The sequence below is a fragment of the Canis lupus genome, chromosome 16 (assembly GCF_048164855.1).
Source record: "Canis lupus baileyi chromosome 16, mCanLup2.hap1, whole genome shotgun sequence".
NCBI lineage: Eukaryota > Metazoa > Chordata > Mammalia > Carnivora > Canidae > Canis > Canis lupus.
Genome location: NC_132853.1, coordinates 40,641,870 through 40,653,581, shown reverse-complemented (window position 1 = coordinate 40,653,581; position 11,712 = coordinate 40,641,870). Strand labels below are relative to the sequence as shown.

The window sequence follows — 11,712 nt, the reverse complement described above, 5'->3', positions numbered from 1 at the left end:
TGTGTGTGTCCCGACTCACGCAGAAACTGAAGTTCAAAGCAGGCGGGAGTCACCCATGTTCATTTTGCTGTCCCCAGAAACCCAATTCTGGCTTTGGGCCCCCTGAGAAACTGGCGATACCTGGGGACTATCTAACTGGTTGATTCCCACGTGGTAAGTGGCTTGCAACCTCGCCCCCACGTGGTGCCAAGAGCTGGGAAAAGGGAGAGCGGGCAGGAGAGAGCCGCATCAGGGGCATTTAAAGTGTCCTGACGTCACGCATTGCCAGGAACTCAGCTGAGTTTTCAGCAGGACATTCCGGTCATCTTCCCTCCCTCCCCCCGGGCTTCTGTGCCCAAGGCCGCCGCTCCTCTCCTGCTGTGGCGGAGGGAGGGGCACTAAGCGCTCGGAACAGCCAGCACTGGGGCGTTCCCAGCCCAATATTGGCTCCGCCCTTTCCCCCAGAGGCTCTCCTCATTGGCCGGTGGGTGGGGCCTCGGGTGTACAGTATATGCATCAGTGCCCTGGGTGGCCGGGAAACCTGGCCGTCTCATGAATTATGCAGAAGCGGCGTGTCCCTGCCAGGCTGGGGCTGGGCGGGGATTGGCTGGAGGGGCTGTAATTCAGCGGTTTCCGGAGCTGCCGCGGCGTAGACAGGGAGGGGGGAGTCTGGGGTTCCGACGTCGCCGCGGAGCGAGCGAGCCCGAACCGGATCCTTGACGAGCTCCCCTGCTCCGCGCTCTCTCTCCGCTTCTGCCCGGAGAGGCCCCGCGGCCTGAGGGAGCCCCGCGGCCCGCACCCCGGCGCAAGTGCAGCCCCGGCCTGTCGGGCCTGAGCCCGAGAAACAGGTGAAGGGGGTGAAGGGTGGGGCCGCCCCCCCCACCGGCCCCCAGGCCCGGGGACCCCGGGTGGGGGGTGCCAGAGGGTCCAGGAGCTTCTGCCTTGTGTGGGGGAGTTGTGGATGGAAACTTGAGTGGGGCAGGGGGGAGGAATACGTGGAGATGGGAGCGTCAATCAGGAGACAAGTCCCGGGATGACAGGAGCGGGCCTCTGAAGGGACAGGGGGCGCTGGAAGGAAGTTTCGTTCTTTGGAGAAAGGGCAGACTCCGAGGGAGAGGGAAAATGGGGTTAAGGAGGAGGACTATGGGGCGAGGACACTCTAGGGTGGGGGTGGCAGGAGTGAGGGACAGCCCCCCGACTTCCTGCTCCCTGAGGCTCTGGGGACGTTCCGGCCTCAGGAGCAACTGTCACGCCGGCGGAGATCACGGGGGATCAAGGGGTGGGGGTTTGGGAAAGAGCTTTGTCTGCGCTCCCCGGCGGCTGCCGGCTGAGCCAATTCCTCGGCCTTGCTCTGTGCCCTCTCCTTTAGGAGCCAGCCTGCCCCTCCAGAAGTAGGAATAGGTGTCTTCCCCCTACAGCCCCACAGGCTGGTTGGTTGTGGGTCGGATTATTGCATAAGAATCAAGTTTCCTGTAGGGAAATTGACAGTCTTGTACTCTTTAAATTCCTTCCCGGCTTTTTTTTTTTCTCCCTAGATTAAAAACCCTGCTTCCCTCCTCCCCTTCTGAAAACAAAGCAAAATACCAAAATACCCCCCCCCCCCCAAGCCAGTTCTAGGGAGAAATAAGCCTCTTTCTTCCTTGACATTGTTCTTTTATAGACACCTGGTAAACTTGGCCAGAAGATAAATAATTGAGTCCTTGCGTTTACTGGATTGTGGTGTTGCTTAATTGCATAGGACAGAATGAACCAATCGCGAGTGGGAGTTTTCTGTCTTGGAGCCAAGATCTTGGGTAAACGCAGAGGGAAACAAAGACAGGCTGGCCTTGGCAAAGCCATGTGTGCAAACTTTACCTGTGATTGGGGGGTGTGGTTGGGCTTAAGTTAGCAAAATTCAAACCCTCATCCAAGTTGCTTTTTTCTTATTTAGTGCATATCTTTCTCTGTTACATCAGGTGAGTGTGTGGTATGGACACACTTTTTTTTTAAGTTAAAAATGTACATAATGTGTCTCTGCTGGTTTTTATCGGGTGTGGATCTACAGGCTATGTTCTGTGTATGGGTTGTAACTTTTTGGCTGCTGTGCTGATAATGCTCTGGTTGGAATAAATCAGAACTATAAATCATCTCAATCTTTTTTTTTTTTCATCTCAATCTTTTATATGTGAATTTAGACTGTGTTATGACTTGATTCAGCCAAATTTCTGTTTTATATTAAATATGTCTGTGTTCCTTGAGCCAACACATTTATTTCCTTGTTATATGTGCCAGACTGGAGTACTAGCAGAATTTTTGCTCAGACATTTATTTGCATAGTGAGATGGGGAAATCTGGAAAACCAAAAAAAAATAAAAATAAAAAAAAGTATATATTGGGAGGTTGATCTTGAAGTCTATATATTTGTTAGTGAATCTTCCACGGAAAACGACTAGCAAATTCACGATTTTTAAAATTTCTGTATATAGTACTTTTGGGAAGGATAACTATTTAGAAATATCCACAGCTATGACTTGCGGTACAAAGGGTAGGTAGTTCACATGACATTAACCCCATTTTATAGATAGGGGAACTGAGGCCCAAGGAACAAAGCACTTGCCCAAGGCAGTGGAGTGCCATAGTGTTAGAACTTGTACCTTTGGTGTAGTTTGTTATTTTGACCTAACTATATTAAGTATTAGGTATTGGTTTACAGTGAGTGAGTGTAGACCCTGCTGGGAAAAGCGTCACTGAAATTCTAACATATATCTGGACAGTGAAATATCACCAACAGGCTGCTAAGACTCCTACAGAGAGAGCCAATAAACAGATGCAAAAAGAAGTAGAAATAGGGTTTGCCTAGGTTATTTTTCCATCTTCTGTGTCTAACGTGGGAAGTCACAAACTTTTTAGTCCGCATGACTTTTCATCAGAATTTAGCTATTTGCTAATGGAGGGAGATAAAAATGCCCTTTAATCCAGAGTGCCTTGTGGCTTCACCAGTGATCATTTGTGTCTCAAGAAAGTTGCTTTCTCCTGCTTGCCTCTACTTGTCTTGACTTTCAGATGTGAGTTGGGGCAGAGGTAGTGACCATCGCAGATGCTGAGGCCAGCACCTTTCTACCTTACAGTTTCCTCAGAGATGGTGTACAGGTCAACAAATATTTACTTTTTGCAACGTTGTGAAAGTTGCCATGAAGAATCAGAGGCTTTGTTCACAGCACTTGCAGACCACTAAGGGGACTTGATAAATGCTTTATCCCTATAGTGCAACATGTCCTCAAAGAGATGGTGAGTCGTTAAGGCTGTGCTCTCCAACAAAGAAGCTATTATATATTAAAATATGGATAGCACAGCTATAGAACATTTCCGCTATCCTGAAAGTTCTATTGGATAGTGCTGCACTAAGTGCTACCGGTCTTCAGAGGAAGGAGAGGTTATGAGACCTGGAATGGTCTAGGAAGTCTTCTTGCCAAAGGTGAGATTTGATCTGAGTCCCAAATAATAGTTGGAATTTGATAGGTGTAAAGAGCTTGGGGTGAGGAGGTATGATGGTACAGTAGGAACAAAATCCTGGTAGATTAGGAAGGTGAGTAGGGGAGGAATGTTTGCTTGTTAGAGGCCTCATTGAATGCCAGATCACAGAATTCCAGATTCTGTCCTTTTAAAGATTTTTGAGGTCAAGTATTAGTGTTTAATTATGGAGTGCCTATTATGTGTAGGGCATGTTCCTGGCATTGGTTAATTTGTACAAAGTAGATCAGTGCACATGGCCTCTGCCCTAGGGGAGTTGTCTTTGGGGCTGAGCTTATAAATTGGGCCAGACCCAAAGAGAGGTGTTCTGACTTATTACCAGATTTGTGTGTTTAAGTGCAGAAATGCCTTTTAGGATTTTTAATTGGCTGTAAATAGCCACTTACATTTTATGTCTTCCATATTTGAACAGTTGTACTATAACTTTTGGGTCATTCATAAAACCACCAAAAGAGCAATTGAGGGACATCCCCAAATCTTGAAGGAGTCCTGGTGTTCTGGAGCAGCCTTGGTGAGATCCAGCAGGATGACACTGAATGGCTGTTTCAGTCTTTGTTGGCTATAGTGAAAAAAATTAATATCACCATTACACATTTGTTACTAGGAACCTTGGCTTACTATGGTGCACTTTAGTCAAGATGGCCAGATGGTACTTTGGTGGTCAGTTGTTAGAAATGTCTCTAGTTTTAAAAGGAATAGTGTGTGGAAGAATGAATTTCTGTTCTGCTTAGTTCTCACTTGTCATGTTAAGATTATTGTAACTCTTAAGTCAGATAAGGCAAACATTTCATTTTGTTTTGCTTTAATTTATTTATTTATTATCAGCAAACATTTTATGCTGAGAGCTGATTACTGTGCTAGGCAGTATCCAAGGATAATGAAATATGGTTCCTATTTTCACAGAACTAGAGGTGTTATGCGGACCAAGGTATGTGTTGCTTTACACAGGGCAGAGGAGGTGACAGGATAAATGGTTTGAATCTCTCTCTCTCTCTCTCTCTCTTTTTTTTTTTTAAAGATTTTATTTATTTATTCATGAGAGACACACAGAGAGAGAGAGAGAGAGAGGCAGAGACAAAGGCAGAAGGAGAAGCAGGCTCCATGCAGGAAGCCTGATGTGGGGCTCAATCCTGGGACTCCAGGATCATGCCCTGAGCCAAAGGCAGATGCTCAACTGCTGAGCCACTCAGGCATCCCAGTGGTTTAAATCTCATGCTCTGGAGTCAGACAGGTCTGGGATCAGATCCTGAATCTGCTACTTCCTCTTCAGAACCTGAATCTCAGTTTCTTATCTGTAAAAGTAGAGGATAACAGTGCCTATCTCTGAGGCCCATTAAAGATTCAATGAGATAAAAGAGGTAAAATGCTTAGCATAATGCATGGCACACAGGAAGAACTCAGTAAATCTAAGTTCTTATTAAATGCCCCAGGAAAAGAGATTAATTGTCTTCAGGAGTGAGAAAAAGGCTTTATTACAGAGGGCCTTTATTACTTCGAACACCTATGAACAGCATTTTGTAGGATGAATAGGAATTCTGACAAAGTTGAGTGGTGAACAGTTGCTTACAGGGCCAAGAAACATGAATGTGCAGAGGCTTAAAACAGCAGAGTGTGTCCAGGGAGCTACAAGTAGAAGTTTTTTTTTTAAAGATTTTATTCATTTATTCATGAGAGACACACAGAGAGAGACAGAGACATAGGCAGAGGGAGAACTAGGTTCCCCACAGGGAGCCCAATGTGGGACTTGCTCCCAGGACCCCGGGATCACGCCCTGAGCTGAAGGCAGATGCTCAACCACTGAGGTGTCCCTAGAAGTGGAAGTTCTTAATTTAGGAGGACTGAACTGAGGGGAGAGGAAGCTGCTGAGCCATGGCTCTTACCTCTTCTCTTAATTATTCTTTTCACATATCATTAAAAGTAAGTTGTTTTGTCCTACTTACAAAAGAAATATTTGCTGTTACAAAAAATTTAAATTTGTAGAACATAAACTATGTGTATTTTATGTATATCTTGTTAATAGTTTGGTATGTATTTCTCCAGATTTTTTTGTACCCTTTTCTATTTACCAATTTATCTGGGACATATTTATTGCAAATTTCTTTTTAATAGCCTAATAAAAGAACAAGAAGAAAAGCAAATCTGCCCCCCAGAATACAGTAAGTTTTGGATTATCTAGCTTTTCTTTCTGCTACCCTCATCTATAAGAATAATGACTCTTCTAATCAGTGAACTTTTGCCTGACCTGATTTTTTTTTTTTTTTAACTACATTGGAAAAGGAACCTATTTTGAGCATTTATAAGGTAACATTGTAGCGTCGAAACTCTTAGGCTGTGTATTGGAGGGTTTCATGATCCAACATTGCTATAGGAGGTGAAAGATCAGGCTATGAGGTCAGACTCCTTGGACTTTAATCCCAAATCCAAGGACCCCTGGGTGGCTCAGTGGTTGAGTGCCTCCCTTCAGCCCAGGGTGTGATCCTGGAGTCCCAGGATCGAGTCCCACATCGGGCTCCCTGCATGGAGCCTACTTCTCCCTCTGCCTGTGTCTCTGCCTCTCTCATGAATAAATAAAATTAAAATAAAAATTAAAATAAAATTAAAAAAAAACAAATCCAGTGCCTCTTAGACTTTGGGTCAGTTGCTTTAACTTCTCTGGGCTTCAGTTTCTCTAGCCATAAAACATAGATACCAGGTTTCATTGTAGGGAAGTTGTGAGGATTAAGCAAAACAATGTGTGTATATATATATGTGTATATGTTTGTTTCTTTATAGTATAGTAGGCTCTATGCCCAATATGGGGCTTGAACTCACAAACTGTAGATCAAGGGTCGCATGCTCTACTGGCTGAGCCAGTCAGGTGTCCCGCAAGATAATATGTTTAAAGTACTTTACACAGTGCCTGGCAGATAGCTAAAATTTGAGTGCTAATAATTAATATCATTAAAATATCTACCTACAAAGGCAAGTTATGATTCATGGTAGCCATTAATGAACCAAAGGAAAGAAGGAGTAATTGGGAGATTCTAACTAATAGGAAAAAAAACTAAATGAATAGGGACCAGGGGGATTTACATTGTGGTGGAGGAGATGGAGGCTGTCACGTAAAAGGAATAGGCAAATCGTAAATTCCTGTCTACATGAAGGTCCCTGTGATAGGTCTCTTTGCATCTTCCAAAGCCTATGATTGTGGGCTATTTAAGTAATATTTAACACATTTTTAAAAAGATTTTATTTATTCATGAGACACACACACACACACACAGAGAGAGAGAGAGAGAGAGAGAGGCAGAGACACAGGCAGAGGGAGAAGCAGGCTCAGTGCAGGGAGCCTGATGTGGGACTCGATCCCTGGACTCCAGCATCATGCCCTGGGCATGAAGGCAGACTCTAAACCACTGAGCCACCCAGGGATCCCTATTTCACACATTAAAAATGTATTACACTTAGGAATTTGAACAGTCCCTTAGAGGTCTTCATAACACTAAAACTGGAGGTGATGTTGAAGGTTTGAGGGGTAGAGGAGTCAGACACGGAAGGTGGGGGTGTGGCATATCCCAAGTAGAATGAATGACCTATCTGAGGCTAGGAGGTGGTTTGTCCCTTCACATCTGTGTGTGTGTGTGTGTGTGTGTGTGTGTGTGTGTGTGTGTATTTAAGTGCATCTGTTTTCACCAGAGGAGTAGAGCTTTATTTTCTTATCCTGTAACTTACCTTTGCAAACGCATCTGTATTCAAAATAGCCTTGCGGTTAAGAAGAACCACTCAGCTTCTCCCTGAAACGGGTTTTCTCACACTGACTCTTCAGTTTGGGATCCGAGAAGCCAGGAAAGAAAGGCCCCCCAGTTGCATCTAGTCCGTATGTGGGGCAGGAGGAAGCCAGCAGAGCTTGAAAGAGAAAGTAAACCTTCTGGTAAATAAATGGCTTCCTTATTGTGGAGGAGGAGCACAAATTATTAGGGGGATGTTTGGGTAGTTTTTGTAAAAGCCATTTCTGAAAACTGATTTAGATTAGCGAAGGTGAGCTCAATTGAGGAAAACCCTGCCCAGTCTGGTGTTAACCACCTGTTTTCCCGCTTTGTTGATTGATTTTATTAGTTTTCGGTATCCTGACCACTCATTCTGGTTTTGAGAAATGGCAATTTGAGTCTGAATTTGAGCACCTGCTTAAGTGAAAGCTTCCTAAAATGCATATTTTTCACATCTTTTCTAATGTTAATTTTGTTTTGTAGTTTAGCAGACACTTTTTCTGGCAGAGTGAAAAACATTAGACTTTCCTTCTTTGTCCTCCCCTACTCTCCCCACTAGGGTAATCCTCAAAACCCCAAAGACCTATGTTAGCTGTGTAATTACCTCTCTAATAAACCAAACAGTGCAATATCGCATCGAGTTAGCATTAAAATAGTCAGCCTTTGAATTCTTTTCTACTTGTGGTTTAGACATGATAAATATTTAATCTCAGACTGATTTTGTCTGGCAAATCAGTTTGGAATTTGGGTTCCTTCTTAATCAATATGTTTAGGGAAAGCAAATTTATTGAAATGTTAACCAAAATAAAACATAATTAGGATGGTACCTGTCTTATACATTGGGCCAAGTGGAATAATTGAAGCATTCTGGAGCCAAATAGCTAGCTAGCTTGCTTGCTTGCTTTCTTTCTTTCTTTTTTTCTTATTATTTTTAAAAGATTATTTATTTGAGAGAGAGAGAGAGAGAGAGAGAGAGGAGGAGCAGTAGAGGGAGAGGGACAAGCAGACTCAAGAGCCCTAGGTGGGTGGGGCTCCATCTCAGGACCCTGAGATTATGACCTGAGCCGAAACCGGCACCACACGGGTACCCTCCCCCTCTTTTATTTTTTTTTTTAACATGTATCGCATTCTATTTAATTTGGAAACTCCTGGGTGTTTTTTTGTTTTTGGTCTTTTTTAAGAGAAGGAGAGAGAGAGAGAATCCCAAGCAGGCCCCTCACCCAGCACCGACCTCACAACCCTGAGATCATGACCCGAGCTGAAATCAAGAGTCAGACGCTCAACTGACTAAGCCACCCAGACGCCCCACAAATCTCAATATTTATTCTTAATTCTATGTGTTATTGTCCCTTTGCACTGAAGCGTGTAAATAAGAGTGGATTGTAAGGGAGCCAAAGCACGTGGGGACACTTTAAGGTCCACATAATTGTCTTGGAGAATATTGGGTTCATGGAACTGTCTGAAATTCCTGTTTCTCAGTGTACCGCTGTGGTGCCAAATGTTGATAGTGGACAAGGTTGTGCCTGTTGGGGGGGTAGAGGGATGGGGTGGTGTGTTTATGGGAACTCTGTACTTTCTGCTCAGTTGTGCTTTGAACCTAAAACTGCGGTAAAAAGTAAAGCCTATTAGTTAAAATCCTATTTCTGCAGAAAAATCCAAGGTGTCCTGTGTGATTCCATAGGCTTCTGCCTCAGTTTACCCTAAGCTTTCCAGTGAGAGTACCGTTCTTATATACCCAGTGAGAATATCTCCTGAGGAAGGGAGAATGAAGCTGGAGGTGGGAGTTAGAGACCCACACCATACAGCCTGGATTAAACTACTTCCCCTTTCCTGAGGAAAGATGAATGCTAGCTGGTCTCAACCACAGATTTGCTGCAAGAGTATATCAGTTTTGTTTTTCAGTTCCAGACTCCAGTTTTCTTTATGGTAAAAGCAATATTTTAGAAAAAAAAAAAAAAGAAAGAAAGAAAGAAAGAAAGAAAGAAAAAGTTTAATCAGTACCAAAAGGTTTGTAGTAAATGGAGAGTTTTCTTTTCACCTTATTCTCTGAACTTTTCCCAGGGACAGCTAGTTATCCATTTCTTATTTTTTTTCAAAGTGATTTCATTTGTATACATGCAAATATACTATTTCTTTTTCCCTTCCCTAAAAATGTAGTACATTATACACATATCAAAAGGTATCTTACTTTTTGTCACTTTGTTTATCTTAGTAAACACTCCACGTGAATATGTTTATGTCTGTCTCATGTTTGTTTGTTTTTAAGATTTTATTTTTAAGTAATCTCTACATTCAATGTGGAGCTTGAACTCATTACCCGAGATCAAGAGTCGCACACTCTTCTGACTGAGCCAGCCAGGCACACCTGTCTCGTGTTTTTAAGATGTACATAGTATTCTGGACTATGGATGCTATAATTTATTTTGATTTTTTTTTTTTTTTAGATTTTTTTTTTTAAGTACAGTCTACCCCTCCCCCATGTGGGACTCAAACTCATGATCCCAAGATCAAGAGTCACATGCTTTACTGGCTAAGTGAGCCAGGTGCCCCCCCCCCCTTTTTTAAAGATTATATGTATTTATTCATGAGAGACACACACACACACAGAGGTAGAGACACAGGCAGAGAGAGAAGCAGGCTCCATGCACGGAGCCCGATGTGGGACTTGATCCCAGGACTCCAGATCACGCCCTGGACCAAAGATAGGCCCTTAACCACTGAGCCACCCAGGGATCCCCCTCTTTTAAAAAAAATTAATAATTTATTTAATCTAATGATAGCCATAGACCATAGAATCTAAGACAGAAAACAATGTTGTGGTAAATATTCTCATATTTGTCTTTAGGCACATATGAATAAATCTGTACATCTATACTTTAAATGTTGTAACCATCAAATGCATACTGTTTAGAAATGTAGCTTTTCAGTTAACAGAGAACACATTCTTCTGAAACTTTAATTTTGGGGAGAAGTCTAGCTATGTCATTAAATGAAACTCCAATCTGTCACTTGGGCAGATAGGAATATTGCCTTTACTTCCTTACCTTTACCCTGTGCCTGCCCCCATTCAATTTTTTTGAACGCTTGCTGTTCATATTACCTATGATGTTAGGGCCCAGTTTCCATTAATTTCAACTGTTCCAGTCCTAAAACAACATGCCATTTTGTGTCCTTGAGCAAGTGGGGCAGAAGCTGTGTTTTGATTTTTGTATTGTTCCCTTGGATGGGCTGCTCATTGATGCTTCAGTTTAAATTTATAGAAGCAGTTCTCAAGAGTATTGCCAACAGACCCCTCAGGGCCCTGAGACCTTTCACAGGGTGTCTTTGATATCAAAATTACTTCCATAATGTTATTTGTATCTTTTACTTAGTTGTCATTTACACTTAATGCTAGTTATTGTATGTAGTGTACTCACAGAAGGAAAAAATGACTTTACTTAAGAATGTCCATGACACAACAGTAAACAATATTAATTTCATTTCCCTTTCAACTCTGGAGGATGTGCCTTTTTTGATATCCTGTGATGAAATGGGAGGTAGGCATAAAGCACTTCGGCTGCACACAGAAGTATGATGGTTGTCTCAGGGAAGAGATCTTGTGGGAACATTTCAGTTACAATTTCAAACTAGCTGCCTTTTTTTTTTTTTTATTTTAATGAAACACCATCTTTACTCTGAAAGAATGACAGACCAACTGGTATGCTGGTAGACATTTTCTCACAAATGAAAGAAGGGAAGCCATCTCTTCAAGGAAAACAACTGGCAATCTTTGTTGCCAATGATAAAATTTAAGCTTTTGAGGGAAAATAAATTTTGAGTTTGACAGTTTTTCCATATTAAACTTTTTAAATGATAAAACAAATGTTTTTTTTAATAGTTTATAATGAAATGTGTTGGTATTTGAAAGGTCTGTGTGTCTCTGAAGTAGTGTTTTCCAAATGATTAATGTACAACATTACTAAATCATGTTTGGGAAAACATTCTACTCAAAATGCAGGATAGGGGCACCTGAATAGCTCAGTCTGTTGAGTGTTTGCCTTCTACGCAGGTTGTGATCCCACAGTTCTGGGATAGAGCCCTGGGAGCCCTGTGTCAGGCTCCCTGCTTGACAGGAAGCCTGCTTCTCCCACTCGCTCTGCCCTTCTCCCTCTCCCTCTGCCATTCCCATCACTTCTACTCTCTGACTCTGTCAAATGGATTTAAAAAAAAAAAACAAAATCCAAAACCCCAAAAGCAGAATAGACTAATGGATCTCAGTGCAGCTGAGTATGAAAAGTTAGTTGAGATCCAACAGCATGCAATCTACATTGCATCTAATCTTTAAGAAACTACCACTTGTTGAATTTTGGTGTGATGTTAAGGAATATCCAAAATTATCTGTAAAGGCTATTAAGATAACCTTCATTTTCCAATTGGTGTTAGATCAAGTTTTCTTCATTCACTTCTATCAAAGCTATATACTGCAACAGATTGAATG

At 42.5% G+C, this 11,712-nt stretch overlaps 1 protein-coding gene across 5 annotated transcripts in view; it reads left to right on the top strand.

Moving 5' to 3' along the window:
* Window positions 1-641: 641 nt before the first annotated feature.
* The window catches only part of STAT3 (signal transducer and activator of transcription 3), a 75,072-nt gene continuing 64,001 nt past the window's right edge, over window positions 642-11,712 (top strand). For 2 of the 5 annotated variants that reach the window (XM_072780616.1, XM_072780613.1), the window contains exon 1: window positions 643-827. The gene's annotated coding sequence lies outside the window, so the exon portion shown is untranslated. Of the gene's footprint in view, window positions 828-11,712 lie in introns of all 5 variants that reach the window. The other 3 variants (XM_072780617.1, XM_072780614.1, XM_072780615.1) reach the window with 2 other exon arrangements.